Source organism: Aotus nancymaae, unplaced genomic scaffold, assembly GCF_030222135.1.
Source record: "Aotus nancymaae isolate 86718 unplaced genomic scaffold, 86718_ANA_hifiasm-v0.15.2.pri h1tg000040l, whole genome shotgun sequence".
Taxonomy (NCBI): domain Eukaryota; kingdom Metazoa; phylum Chordata; class Mammalia; order Primates; family Aotidae; genus Aotus; species Aotus nancymaae.
Window position 1 is genome coordinate 79,432,962 of NW_026988454.1, and position 13,607 is coordinate 79,446,568.

Here is a 13,607-nt window from a genome sequence, read left to right on the forward strand (position 1 = left end):
ATTCTTCCAGCTTTTGCCCTTTCAGTATGATATTGGCTGTAGGTTTGTCATATATAGCTTTTCTCATTTTATGATATCTTCCATCAATACCTAGTTTATTGAGAGTTTTTAGCCTGAAGTGCTGTTGAATTTTATCAAAGGCCTTCTCTGCATCTATTGAGATAATCATGTGATTTTTGTCTTTGGTTCCATTTATGTGATGAAATACATTTATGGATTTGCGTATGTTGAACCAGCCTTGCATCCCCGGGATGAAGCCTACTTGGTTGCAATGGATAAGCTTCTTGATACGCTGTTGCAATCTGTTTGCCAGTATTTTATTGAAGATTTTTGCATTGATGTTCATCATGGATATTGGCCTGAAGTTTTCTTTTTTAGTTGAGTCTCTGCCATGTTTTGGTATCAGGATGATGTTGGTCTCATAAAATGAATTAGGGAGGATTCCCTCCTTTCGTATTGTTTCATACAGTTTCAGAAGGAATGGAACCAGCTCCTCTTTGTACATCTGGTAGCATTCGGCTATGAACCTGTCTGGACCTGGACTTTTTTTGGTTGGTAGGCTATTGATTGCTGCCTCTACTTCAGCCCTTGTTATTGGTCTATTCAGGGTTTCAGCTTCCTCCTGGTTTAGTTTTGGTAGAGTACAAGTGTCTAGGAATTTATCCATTTCTTCCTGGTTTACTGGTTTATGTGAGTAGAGCTGTTTGTAGTAATCTCTGATGGTGGTTTGTATTTCTGTGGAATTAGTGGTGATATCCCCTTTATTGTTTTTTATTGCATCTATTTGATTCTTCTCCCTTTTCTTTTTTATTAATCTGGCTAGTGGTCTGTCTATTTTGTTGATCTTTTCAAAATCCAGCTCCTGCATTTATTGATTTTTTGAAAGGTTTTTTGTGTCTCTATCTCTTTCAGTTCTGCTCTGATCTTAGTTATCTCTTGTCTTCTGCTAGCTTTTGAGTTTTTTTGATCTTGCTCCTCTATTTCTTTCAATTTTGATGATAGGGTGTCAATTTTAGATCTTTTCTCTTTTCTCTGGTGGGCATTCATTGCTATAAATTTTCCTCTCGATACTGCTTTAAAGGTGTCCCAGAGATTCTGGTAAGCTGTGTCTTTATTCTGGTTGGTTTCAAAGAACATCTTTATTTCTGCTTTCATTTCATTGTTTATCCAGTCAACATTCAGAAGCAAGTTGTTCAGTTTCCAAGCGGTTGTGTGGGTTTGAGTGTGTTTCTTGATCCTGAGTTCTAGTCTGATTGCGCTGTGGTCTGATAGACTGTTTGTTATGATTTCTGTTCTTTTGCATTTGCTGAGGAGTGATTTGCTTCCAATGATGTGGTCAGTTTTAGAGTTAGTGCAATGTAGTGCTGAGAAAAATGTATATTCTGTGGATTTGGGGTGGAGCGTACTGTATATGTCTATTAGATCCGCTTGGTCTAGCTCTGCATTCAAGTCCTGGATATCCTTGTTAATTTTCTGTCTCATTGATCTGTCTAATATTAACAGTGGAGTATTAAAGTCTCCCACTATTATAGTGTGGGAGTCTAAATCTCGTTTTAGGTCATTAAGAACCTCCTTTATGTATCTGGGTGATCCTGTGTTGGGGGTGTATATATTTAGGATAGTTAACTCTTCCTGTTGGATTGATCCTTTTACCATTATGTAATGTCCTTCTTTGTCTCTTTTGATCTTTGTTGGTTTGAAGTTCATTTTATCAGAGACTAGGATTGCAACCCCTGCTTTTTTTTGTTCTCCATTTGCTTGGCAAATCTTCTTCCATCCCTTTATTTTGAATCTATGTGTGTCTTTGTATGTGAGATGGGTTTCTTGAATACAGCACACCGATGGGTTCTGACTTTTTGATCCAGTTTGCCAGTCTGTGTCTTTTGATTGGGGCGTTTAGGCCATTTACATTCAATGTTAATATTGTTATGTGTGAATTTGATCCTGCCATTTTGTTACTGGCTGGTTTTCTTTCTCATTAGTTGACTCATTTTCTTCATTGCATTTTTGGTCTTTGCCAATTGGTTTGCTTTTGCAGTGACTGGTACTTGTTCCTTTCCATGCTTAGTGTTTCTTTCAGGAGCTCTTGTAGGGCAGGTCTGGTGGTGACAAAATCTCTCAATAATTGCTTGTCCGTAAAGGATTTTACTTCTCCTTCACTTATGAAGCTTAGTTTGGCTGGATATGAGATTCTGGGTTGAAAGTTCTTTTCTTTAAGGATGTTGAATATTGGCCCCCACTCTCTTCTGGCTTGTAGAGTTTCTGCCAAGAGATCTGCTGTGAGTCTGATTGGCTTCCCTCTGTGGGTGACCTGACCTTTCTCTCTGGCTGCCCTTAGCATTTTTTCCTTCATTTTGACCCTGGTGAATCTGACGATTATGTGCCTTGGGGTTGCTCTTCTTGAGGAATATCTTTGTGGAGTTCTCTGTATTTCTTGAATTTGAAATTTGGACTGCCTTGCTAGGCTTGGGAAGTTCTCCTGGATAATATCCTGGAGTGTGCTTTCCAGCTTGGATTCATTCTCCCCCTCATATTCAGGTACACCGATCAAGCGTAGATTAGGTTTTTTCACATAATCCCATATTTCTTGGAGGCTTTGTTCATTTCTTTTCACTCTTTTTTCTCTTGTATTGCCTTCTCTTTTTATTTCATTGAGTTGATCTTCAATCTCTGATATTCTTTCTTCTGCTTGATCAATTCGGTTATTAAAACTTGTATATGTCTAGATGTAAGTATGCATGTCTTTAGATAAATACATACTTACATGTAGACATATAGCTTAAAAGGTATATCAGCTCTGGAAAACGTTGTAGTTTTGAGTTGGTCTGGTGATAATTTCCAGGCCTTCTCCCTATAACCAGTTACAGAAATAAAAACTCTCTTCCTCCCCAGTTCATCTGCATCTCGTTATTGGACTGGGAAAAATAGCAGCCCGACCCTCAGTGTGGTCCAGGAACATACTGACAGTCTGTTCATAGCCAAAGAATAACCATAAACGGTTCAAAAAGTAACTTTGATAACCAGGATTTAATGATTATAATTATAATACTTGGCTGCAAATAATGGAGACCAATTACTGGTTAAGAAAATCCCACTTTGGGAGGCCAAGGTACTTTGGATCCCTTGAACCCAGGAGTTCAAGACCAGTCTGGGCAATATGGTGAAATTCTATCTCTACAAAAAAAGATACAACAATTAGCCAGGCATGGTGGCATGTGTCTGTAGTCCCAGCTACTCAGGAGGCTGAGGTGGGAGGCAGAGGTTGCAGTGAGCTGTGATTGTACTGCTGTACTCTAGCCTGGGCTACAGAGTGAGACCCTGTCTTAAGAAAGAAGGAAAAGAAAGAAAATCATTGATGCCATTTCAGCTCTGATAGTGACTTTTTCTGTGGTCATGGGAACTTGGTGGCATGACTCATTTTTCCCATATGGATAAATGGAGGTACTTTAGTGATTCCAAATTCAACTGGTGAATAGAAGGCAGGATTTCCTGTTCCTTTAGGGAATAGAAAGGTCTTAGCTTTAGATATATGCTTCTTAATAAAAAAAATCATATGCTTATCCATGACTTTAAAAATGACATGTTGTGCTGAACCTTAGACCCAGTGAATTGGAATCCCAGTGCTTGAGCCCAAGTTTATGTATAGTTTAAAGCTCCACAGTTGTTTCTAATGTGCATCATTGATGGAGAACTGCTGTGCCAGATGATTGTCAAAGCCCTATTTAATTTGGCATAAGATCTCAAATAAGAATTGGGACTGGTGACATCTTTTTGCTTTTGAAATTGCTTTCCCTAAGGTCTTAATTTTGAAGCACTGCCTGAAAATCCTGTATTTTGCATTTTCCCCCTTTAACTCTCTTGAATACACATCTTAAACTAAGCATCAGCAAAAAGAAACAACAATGATTCTTGTCTTTAGTCCCTGGAGTTTTGCTTTCACTTAAATTAGAGGAATTTCCTGATAGATTCATTTGTTATGTCACTTCACATTTTTATGTGAGGGAAGCTGGTTATGTGGTTCTTATCAGTGTACAATCTTTTCCATAGGACATAGGCAAAAAAAAAAAACAACCCATCACTACCACAAAAAACAACTCCATGAAGCTACAGCACAATGAAAATGTTGTCTTTAATCTTTCTCTTGGCCAAATTCAAGTGTTTATTGCCTGTGTATTCTTTACTGAAAATAAAGAGAAGGCATTCTACTTAGTCATATGCCATAATCATCCCACTAATCAGAAGTATCAAAGAATGCTTAGATGATAATTTTAACTCAGAGTGATAGAAATTAATGTTAATTTAATTTCCTGATCCAGGAATTAAACATCCTGAAGTCATTTGCTTGGACTATCTATTCTCTCCATGTGTTGAATTAAATGTAAGTACATTATTGAGTTTCCCACACTGTTTGTAGAGACAATAGATGCCAATATCCTTTAGAGGAGAAATGCAGGCCAGTGTGTCTAAGACATTTTGGATAAATTCAGGAATGCTTACCAAGAGGTTCATGTACATTTCCCTTCTTACAGATAGGTAGAACCATATGACCATTTGTGGCCTATGAGCTGTGAGTGAAAGGGATTTGTCACTTCTGGGCTGGTATAAGTTCTCTTTGCCTCCCATAGGCACTGATGATGTTCAACCAATGGAGCGTCCATGAGCCTGGGTCCCCAAGTGACTACATGCACAGGGCTCCCGCCTGCAATGGACATGTAGTGTGAGTAAAACATTAACCTCTCTTCTACTGAGCTACTGGGATTGCAGTGTTGCCTGCCCAGACTTGACCAGTGCAGGCATTAAGAAGTATCAAAAGGCTGGGCGCGGTTGCTCAAGCCTATAATCCCAGCACTTTGGCATCACAAGGTCAGGAGTTTGAGACCAGCCTGACCAACATGGTGAAACCCCTTCTCTACTAAAAATACAAAAAAAATTAGCTGGGTGTGGTGGTGTACACCTGTAATCCCAGCTACTCGGGAGGCTGAGGCAGAAGAATCGCTTGAACCCAGGAGGCAGAGGCTGAGATCGCGCCATTGCACTCCAGCCTGGGTAACAAGAGCGAAACTCCGTCTCAAAAAAAAAAAAAAAGAAGTATCAAAAAACATCCCAAGATAGGGGTTCCCTTGCTATGTTTTCTTCAAAGTGATCAGTGTTTGGAAGGTCAAAGTCAGACTTGTGGGGAGAGGCAGGGATGGAAGCAAGTATACAATTTATTTCACAGACTTTTTGGCCAAAGGTCTTTGATGCTTAATTAGAGAATAGCTCCTTATTCAGAAATGTTAAAGCCATTTTACAAATGTGCTGTATGTACTTTCTTGGTCATTCTAAGTATTTATTGGTAATAGCAGTCTCCATTCTATCCTTAGAAGTTGCTGGAGTGAGGACGCACACAGTGGGTCACGCCTGTAATCCCAGCACTCAGGGAGGTTGAGGTAGGTGGATTGCTTGAGCCTAGGGGTTTAAGACCAGCCTGCGCAACAGGGAGAAACCCAGTTTCTACAAAAATTAGCTGGGCTGGTGGCTTACACCTGTAGTCCCAGCTACTCTCGGGCTGAGGTGGGAGGATCGCTTGAACCCAGGAGGTAGAGGCTGCAATGAGCCATGTTCTCACCCTTGCACTCAAGCCTGGGTGACAAAGTGAGACCCTGTCTAAAAAAACAAAAACAAAAAAAGAAGTTGCTGGAGTGTTTTGCTGACCAGAGCCTGAAGGAAAACTTGACCTGGTGGTGCTTGGTGCTGGTCTGGCTTCTACGTTCTTCTTTTGGCAACTCCAACAATAATTTCCCACCTCAGAAAATCCAGAAGGGCTGAGTACCTCACACTCACCTTCTTAGAAACTGCTTAAGCTTCCACATCCTCAGGACTACAGTTACAAAGACCTGTTAGGCTTGGGGAGAAGTTCTCTCCAGCTTTGCTCTGGTCAATAATCCCTTCAGAGCCTTTATGCTAGTCCAGGACCTTTACTACAGAAATTAGTATACACCTTTCAACAATCCCTACCTTCAAGCTGCTTGGTAATAGCAGTGTCTATTATATTCTTACAAGTTGCTGGAGTGAGGACGGGCACAGTAGTTCACGCTTGTAATCCCAGCACTTTGGGAGGCAGAGGCGGGCAGATCACCTGAGGTTGGGAGTTCGAGATTCCTAGGCTATTCAACTGCTATTACCAAGCTGCTATTTGAGGAAAAGAACATAAAAACAATGGTAGAAAAACAAAATGAGTGAACAAGTGCAGAGAAATAAATGAGTGGTCAAAAAAGAAAGCTGTGGGGATTCCTACTCAAAACAGTGACTTTAGGCTAAGGGAAAGCAGAATTTGACCTATGCCTGAAGTGATAAGTTAACTTTTGACAGATGGAGGTGGGCATACAGACAAGTGGAATGGTGTGTACAAGGGCATGGGATGGTTATGCAAGAAGATTGGAATAAAGCAAGAGCTGGGAGAAGTCGGGAAAAAGCCTGGAAAGACAGGTTGGAAGAAATGCCCCACAAGTGTTAGAAAACTGGAAGCGTCTACCGTGTTCCCCAGCATGCTGCTGGCATTGCTGTAAACACACAAGTTAAGGGCAAGATTCTTGCCAAGATAATTAATGTGCATATCGAGCACATTAAGCACTCTAAGAGCTGAAATAGCTTCCTGAAATGCGTGAAGGAAAATGATCAGAAAAAGAAGGAAGCCAAAGAGAAAGGTACCTGGATTCAGCTGAAGCGCCAGCCTGTTCCACCCAGAGAAGCTCACTGTGTGGGAACCGATGGGAAGGGGCCTGAGCTGCTGAAACCCGTTCCCTATGCATTCATGGCGTAATACGGATTAAAAAAAAACAAAGAGACCTCTGGACTGTAAAAATGTTTCTCTTCATTGAGAATTGCGATGTCCCCTTCCCCAAAGAAATATTTAAAGCAAATTTTAATTGTCTCCTAATTCGTTGTGTAATATCTTTACTATTCATATTTAATATATATCTTGCTGAAAGATGTGAGGTGGCAACAAATTACTCAACTGGTTAGAAATTGACCAGATATTGCCGGGCGCAGTGGCTCACTCCTGTAATTCCAGCACTTTGGGAGGCCGAGGCAGGTGGATCACGAGGTCAAGAGATGGAGACCATCCTGGTCAACACGGTGAAACCCCGTCTCTACTAAAAATACAAAAAATTAGCTGGGCGTGGTGGCACGTGCCTGTAATCCCAGCTACTCAGGAGGCTGAGGCAGGAGAATTGCCTGAACCCAGGAGGCGGAGGTTGCGGTGAGCCGAGATCGCGCCATTGCACTCCAGCCTGGGTAACAAGAGCGAAACTCCGTCTCAAAAAAAAAAGAAAGAAATTGACCAGATATTATTATGAAATATTTGTACTGATTTGAAGATAGTCCCTTTAAATCATTATGGAAGAAATAAAATAATTTACCAAAAACAACAACAACAACAACAACAAACAGATGGCACTTGATATTGGATATTGGACTACGGATCTAGAACTTTTAGCTTTTAGATAATTTTTAGCATCTAGCCATGATTTATTTATTTATTTATTTGAGACAGAGTCTTGCTCTGTTGCCCAGGCTGGAGTGCAATGGTGTGATCTCCGCTCATTGCAACCTCTGCCTCCCGGGTTCAAGCAATTCTCCTTGCCTCAGCCTCCTAAGTAGCTGGGATTACAGAAGCCCACCACCATACCTGGCTAATATTTTGTATTTTTAGTAGAGACAGGGTTTTCCCATTTTGGCCAGGCCGGTCTCGAACTCCTGACCTCAGGTGATCTGCCTGCCTCGGCCTCCCAAAGTGCTGTAGTTACAGGTGTGAGGCACCACCCTGGCCTCACGATTTTTTTAAGTATGGAGAGTATCATAATCTTAGTGACACTTAAGTAGCACTAGTCTGTCGCCAGGAGCAAGGTTCATTGTAGGGGAAGGACATGGAGGTGAGATGCTTTCATGGCACACAGTGGTCATGTGTGGAGAGATGGGGGAGATAAGGAGGTTGTGATTAGGAAAGGGGGTGCAAAGTGGGTTCCTGGAATGGCTGCTTCCTGGAAGGCAGTGTCACACGGAACCTCTTAGTCTCAGCATCTGGAGCTCCAGGAAAGAAAAATTTCAAGTCAGATAGAATTCTACATATACCATTTCTCTGGAAGCCTCAGCCATCAAGATTCCAACATCATGACTTTGGTTTCAGCACAGTTGCCTTTGTCCTCATGCCACTGTTTTTGGTGCTCCCAGTGTGAAGCAGTAGAAGCCGGGGACATGATCGCTCTCTTGTTATGTGTGGTTCTCAGCATTGCAGGCATTTGTGCTTGCCTGGGGGTATATGCATGAAAGAGAAATGGACAGATAATGACTTTGAAGGGCCTACTGAATCAAACATCACCCTGAAAGCCTTTGTACTATTAAGGCTAAACCTGAGGTTAGGTGAACGTTTCCAGGAATCAGTAAATAGTGGAGTTTTCTATTCTTTGTTGTTTCCATTAAATGGGAGCCAAAACCAAAGTATTCTTTACAACAAATAATGCACAGAAAAATGCAGCCTATAAAATGTATTTGCTGGTTAGAAAGGAGGTCAAAGAGGTAAGGTGGCTGAAATTTACATAAGTAATATTTCATAGTTTTAGAATTCTCAAAGCAATGTGAAATAGGGAGAAGAAAGTTCTTGCTCAGAATCCTAGAGAATCAGCAGTGTTCAGTTGTAATCACTACTTCTTGAATCATTGAGGAGTCTTTTCTCCATATTTTTATTAGATTTTTTATTTTGTTGTCTCCCAAGTTAATATTGTATTTAGATATCAGATAGTCAGCCAAAAAGGGAAACTTTTATCTCTGGGGAAAAAATTTAGAAAAATGTATTCAGTGTATCTAATACTGAAATGCAGAAAAGATTTAATGTAAAAAAAAAAAAAACTATAGACATTGACATGAAAAAGATTTAATGTCAAAAAACACTTTGTATCAACTGAGTAACATCCTCCTAATGAGAAATACTATATTAAATATAAACTCAGTATGTTGTAAAAAAAAAAAGTATGGGGTGCAAAGCTGATGATATTGCATCGATGATAATGATAATGGTCAAAATGTGTTAGCTTGCAGAGAGTGCCAGGCACTATCAAAAGTATTACATACATTAACTCATTTAATTCCCACAACCTGTGAGGAAGGTATTATTATTTGTATTTCACAGGTTTAAAGACACAAGGGAGTTTAAGTCACCTGCCCATGCTCTCACAGGTGGTAAGATTTGGGGTGCTCTTCAGTGACTGCTAAGGGATGGAACTGGAGAGCAGTGGTAGAATCCAGACTTTTTGGTGAGCTTCTCTGCTGGGAGGAGAGGAGATGCTAAACCTCTCTGGGTGAAAACTCCCCTTGGGAACCCAGAGCATTGTCTTCCTTTGTCCTCAGATTACAATGCTGCTGGGTGGGACCTGGGGGCTAATGGGGCGGGGCCAAGGTAGGTCATAATTGGGATGTTTTCTCTCTGAGTTTTTTTTTTTCTTTTTTTCTTTTTTTAACTAGGACATCCTGAGATTTCAGTAAAATGTGCTGATGGAAAAGGAAGAGAATGAGTTTTGGTGCAGACTATCTAAGTATTGCCATTTCCTAGCTGTGTATTTTTGCACAAGTTACTTAACTTTACTGAGGCTTTTCCCCCATACCTGCAAAATGGAGATGATAGTAATTCCTTCCTCTTCCTCAAAGGGTTGTTGTATTAAAAGGGGTGAGGATGATCTTTTCAATGTATCTACCAGAGAAGATCATTCTGGTGGATACATTGAAGACAGACTGTAGGGAAGACATTGCTTAAGAAGCTTTAATTTGCTTTGAAATGTTTGTATACCTGGGTTGCCATTAAAGATATACTCAAGTCCCTTCTAAGCTGAGATTCTTAGAACAGTTTGGGAAAGATCAAGAGCAAACTCTTGTTAAATTTTAAAAAGGAATGCTTTTAAAAGAGTACAAACTTGACACAAACAAATCATGTTGATAAAGCAAGAAAATACAATGTCAAAATGCAATGCTTGTAACAGTTTTATTCCTAATCGAAAAATGGCAACATCTAAATGGTCATCAATTACTGAATGGTTAAATAGAGTATACAGTGGAATACTACTAAACATAAAAAGAAATGAAATGTATCATATATAGCATATAGCACTATGTCACAACATAGATGGATGTTAAATGCATTATGCTAAGTGAAGGAAGGCAGACAAAAAAGCTACATATTATTCCATTTATATGACATTCTGGAAAATGCAAAATTATAGGAATAGAAACAAAGCAATTTTACCAAAGACTAAGGCTGGGAGGAAAGGATTGTCTACAAAGGAACACAGAAGAACTTGGAGTGATAGAACTGTTCTATATCTTGACTATGGTGTATCCATTTGTCAAAACACAGCAAATCAAATTATACATGTAAAAGGGATGAATTTTGCTATTTGTAAATTATACATAATAATATGACCTTTAAAAAAATCTCAGCCTTCAATTAGAGTCTGAAATGTCTTAGGTAACTATATTTCTGGCTTCAATGTAACTTTTCCATTTCTATAGTTGTAGCAAGTCTCAAGTAAAGACTTTAATCAATAAACTTTTATAACATGAAAAAAAAGGGGTGAGGATGTAAAATACTTATCATTTGCATATAATAAATATTTCTTTAGTGTTAGATATTTTGTTATTACTCAATTATATTTTGTTAAACAGGTACTATTAGCACAATAAAAGAAAACTGAAAATTGGAAAAATGCTAGTATAGCTACAAAAGAAAATGCTAATATAACTAAAGCCAGTTGAGACACATCCTATTCCCATCTACTCTTTGTCAAAGAACCTTTCAGCCCATGCTCTGGAGATAATGAAAAGCTCATTATTATTTTCTCTTTGTAACTCTTCCTTTCAGGAGTTTGACAAAGGAGGAAAGCACAAGTTGCCTTATCTAAAACAGTGTAACAATCGGTTGTCTTAGTGGCATTTCATGTATTATTTTCCCAAGGGGGTGGTTGCTGGAGCAGATGGACTGTCTGGACCCCATGGGCAGCCTCTGGGCCTTCTTACAGGAATGCCTTTAACCTATACTCATAGCATGCACGCATTCACACAGTGTGCACATGCAAAATAAATCTGCCAAGCTGCAAGTGCCTCTGTGCAATTAAGAAAAGGTGATTAAAAAAACAAAGCAAAACAAACTCTCTATGCAAGGACATCAATTCGTTAACATTGTAAGCCTCCAACCTCACTCTCAGCTAAAGGAGATTGCACATTATTGATCTCTGAAAACCACTTCAGCAATCTATTTCTGAGCTGGCTGTTTTTTTTTTTTTTTTTTTTTTTTTCAGTTGCAGAGATGCTTCCTTTCTTTCTAAAAGATGGCCACTTCCTTTCCTTCAGTGTTTATGCTTCTTCACGTATCAATACAAGAGAAACAATTTTTTAAATGTTATGTGTCTGAAAACCAGTTCTTGGCTGGCTGCTTTTTATTTACTTGCCGATTCCAAGGTGCTTTAGTGGACTTTGGGCTCCACCCAGTGGCAATGTGTAGCCAAAAACCTTAAAAAAAAAAAAAGAGAGAGAGAGAGAGACAGGATTTGGAGATTAAAGAAAATATCAGAAGCAGTTAATTAGTTTCCTTTTAAATGACCTAGAGAACCTGGTGCTTCAAAAGCAAGAATATGACCAGATGATTGCGATCAACATCACTGCAATGCCGATCTTTTCTTTCTTCTTGCTTTTTGTTCCTTTGGTTATTCTGTGCAGTTTTATTATTATGGTTGCTGCCATGTGTTTTTTTTTAAAAAAAAACAAATGAGTTTTTGTGATGGTTTGTAATACCTGTTCCCTGAGGTTTCTATAGAAATAGACTTGTTAGTAGTTTAAAATTGGATTGATAACAATCTAATGCAAGTCTTCATGTTTCCACCACCACTCCATGGGAGTCGCTGAGACATGTAATGGTATTCTACTGAGGAGAGCTGCCTTGTCTGCTTATTGTACCTGGGGCCGGCCACATAGTTCTCTGTTTTTAAATTCAAGGCACGGCTAACCTTGTCAGGCAAACTAAATTAGCATGTGTTGTAGACAGTCGCACGGTGTTAGCTCACACCAAACTCACAAACAAGAGGGTCCTTTAGATGCTATCATTGCTTGTTCTGTGTCAAGTTCAGATGTCAGGGAAATCCAACACAGGCCCTTCCTTTTCCTCCCATCAAAGTTCATCCTGTTGGTTTTGGTCCCAGTGTTGTTGGAGATCACTGAAGTGTTTTGGTCATCTGGTCTAGTGTTACATCATCTAGAAATTTAAGAATCATTTAGGGTATGTCTCAAGGGATTGATAAACATTTGAATAAGACAGGGCTAACAAGTGCCGCGGCAGCACATGGGCGTTCTCTGTCGACTGTTAATCAACATGTGGCGAGGGGGCGTGGGTTTCAGGAGTTTAGCTGGCTACTGTGATGTTAACAAAATAATCATGGCTACGACCATTTTTTTTTTTTTTTTGAGATGGAATCTTGCTCTGTTGCCCTGGAGTACAGTGGAGTACAGTGGAGTACAGTGGGTGATCTTGGCTCACTGCAATCTTTGCTTCCCAGTTTCAAGCAATTCTTCCTGCCTCAGCCTCCCAAGTAGCTGGGATTACAGGTGCCTACCACCACGCCCAGCTAATTTTTGTATTTTTTAGTAGAGATGGGGTTTTGCCATATTGGCCAGGCTGGTCTTGAACTCCTGACCTCAGGTGATCCGCTCACTTTGGCCTCCCAAAGTGCTGGGATAGCAGGCGTGAGCCACCGTGCCCGCCAACTATGACCATTTTTGATCATCTTTTTTATCCAGGCTTTGAGCTAAGTCCTTGACATGTACTATTTCAAGGGCTCACATTTCTGTGAAGTACGCATTAATATCCTCATTTTCTAAGATGTCAAATAGAAGACTGGAGAGATTAAGTGATACACTCAAGGTGATGCCCAGCTTGGAAGTGATGGAGCTGAATCTGAACATACACCTGATTGACTTCAAGGTCTACAGACTTTTCACTAGACCAGATTACCTCATTGTTCTATCTTCTGGAGACATTACTGTCTAAAAAATGACCCATGATCAAAAGAAGGAGAGAAATAGAATTACAATTCCACACAAGTTTAGTTGGAAACAATTAATTTTGTTGGGATAATTAATTCTTCATTATTATTATTGTTATTATTTTTGAGATGGAGTCATGCTCTCTTACCAAGGCTGGAGTGCAGTGGTGCGATCTCGGCTCACTGCAACCTTGGTCTCTCGGATTAAAGCAATTCTCCTGCCTCAGCCTCCCGAGCAGCTGGGATTACAGGTGCCCACCATGACGCCCAGTTGATTTTTGTATTTTTAGTAGAGATGGGGTTTCACCATGTAGGCTAGGCTGGTCTCGAACTCCTGACCTCAGGTAATCCATCTGCCTTGGCCTCTCAAAGTGCTGGGATTAATTAATTCATTATTAAAGGAAGTCAGGAATACAAATATATAATTGTTTCTGAGAAAAAGACAAAGTTACATTGTGACAAGAATGTTGGTCTACCTTATGTCAGTATGATAAGTGGAGTAAGTACCAACTACTCATTAGTGAGTTAAATGTATTCAAATTC

At 39.8% G+C, this 13,607-nt stretch overlaps 1 pseudogene; it reads left to right on the top strand.

Annotated features, from left to right (window-relative positions):
• The first annotated feature begins 2,060 nt into the window (after positions 1 to 2,060).
• On the top strand, positions 2,061 to 8,367 carry LOC135268280 (small integral membrane protein 30-like; annotated as a pseudogene).
• Positions 8,368 to 13,607: the final 5,240 nt, after the last annotated feature.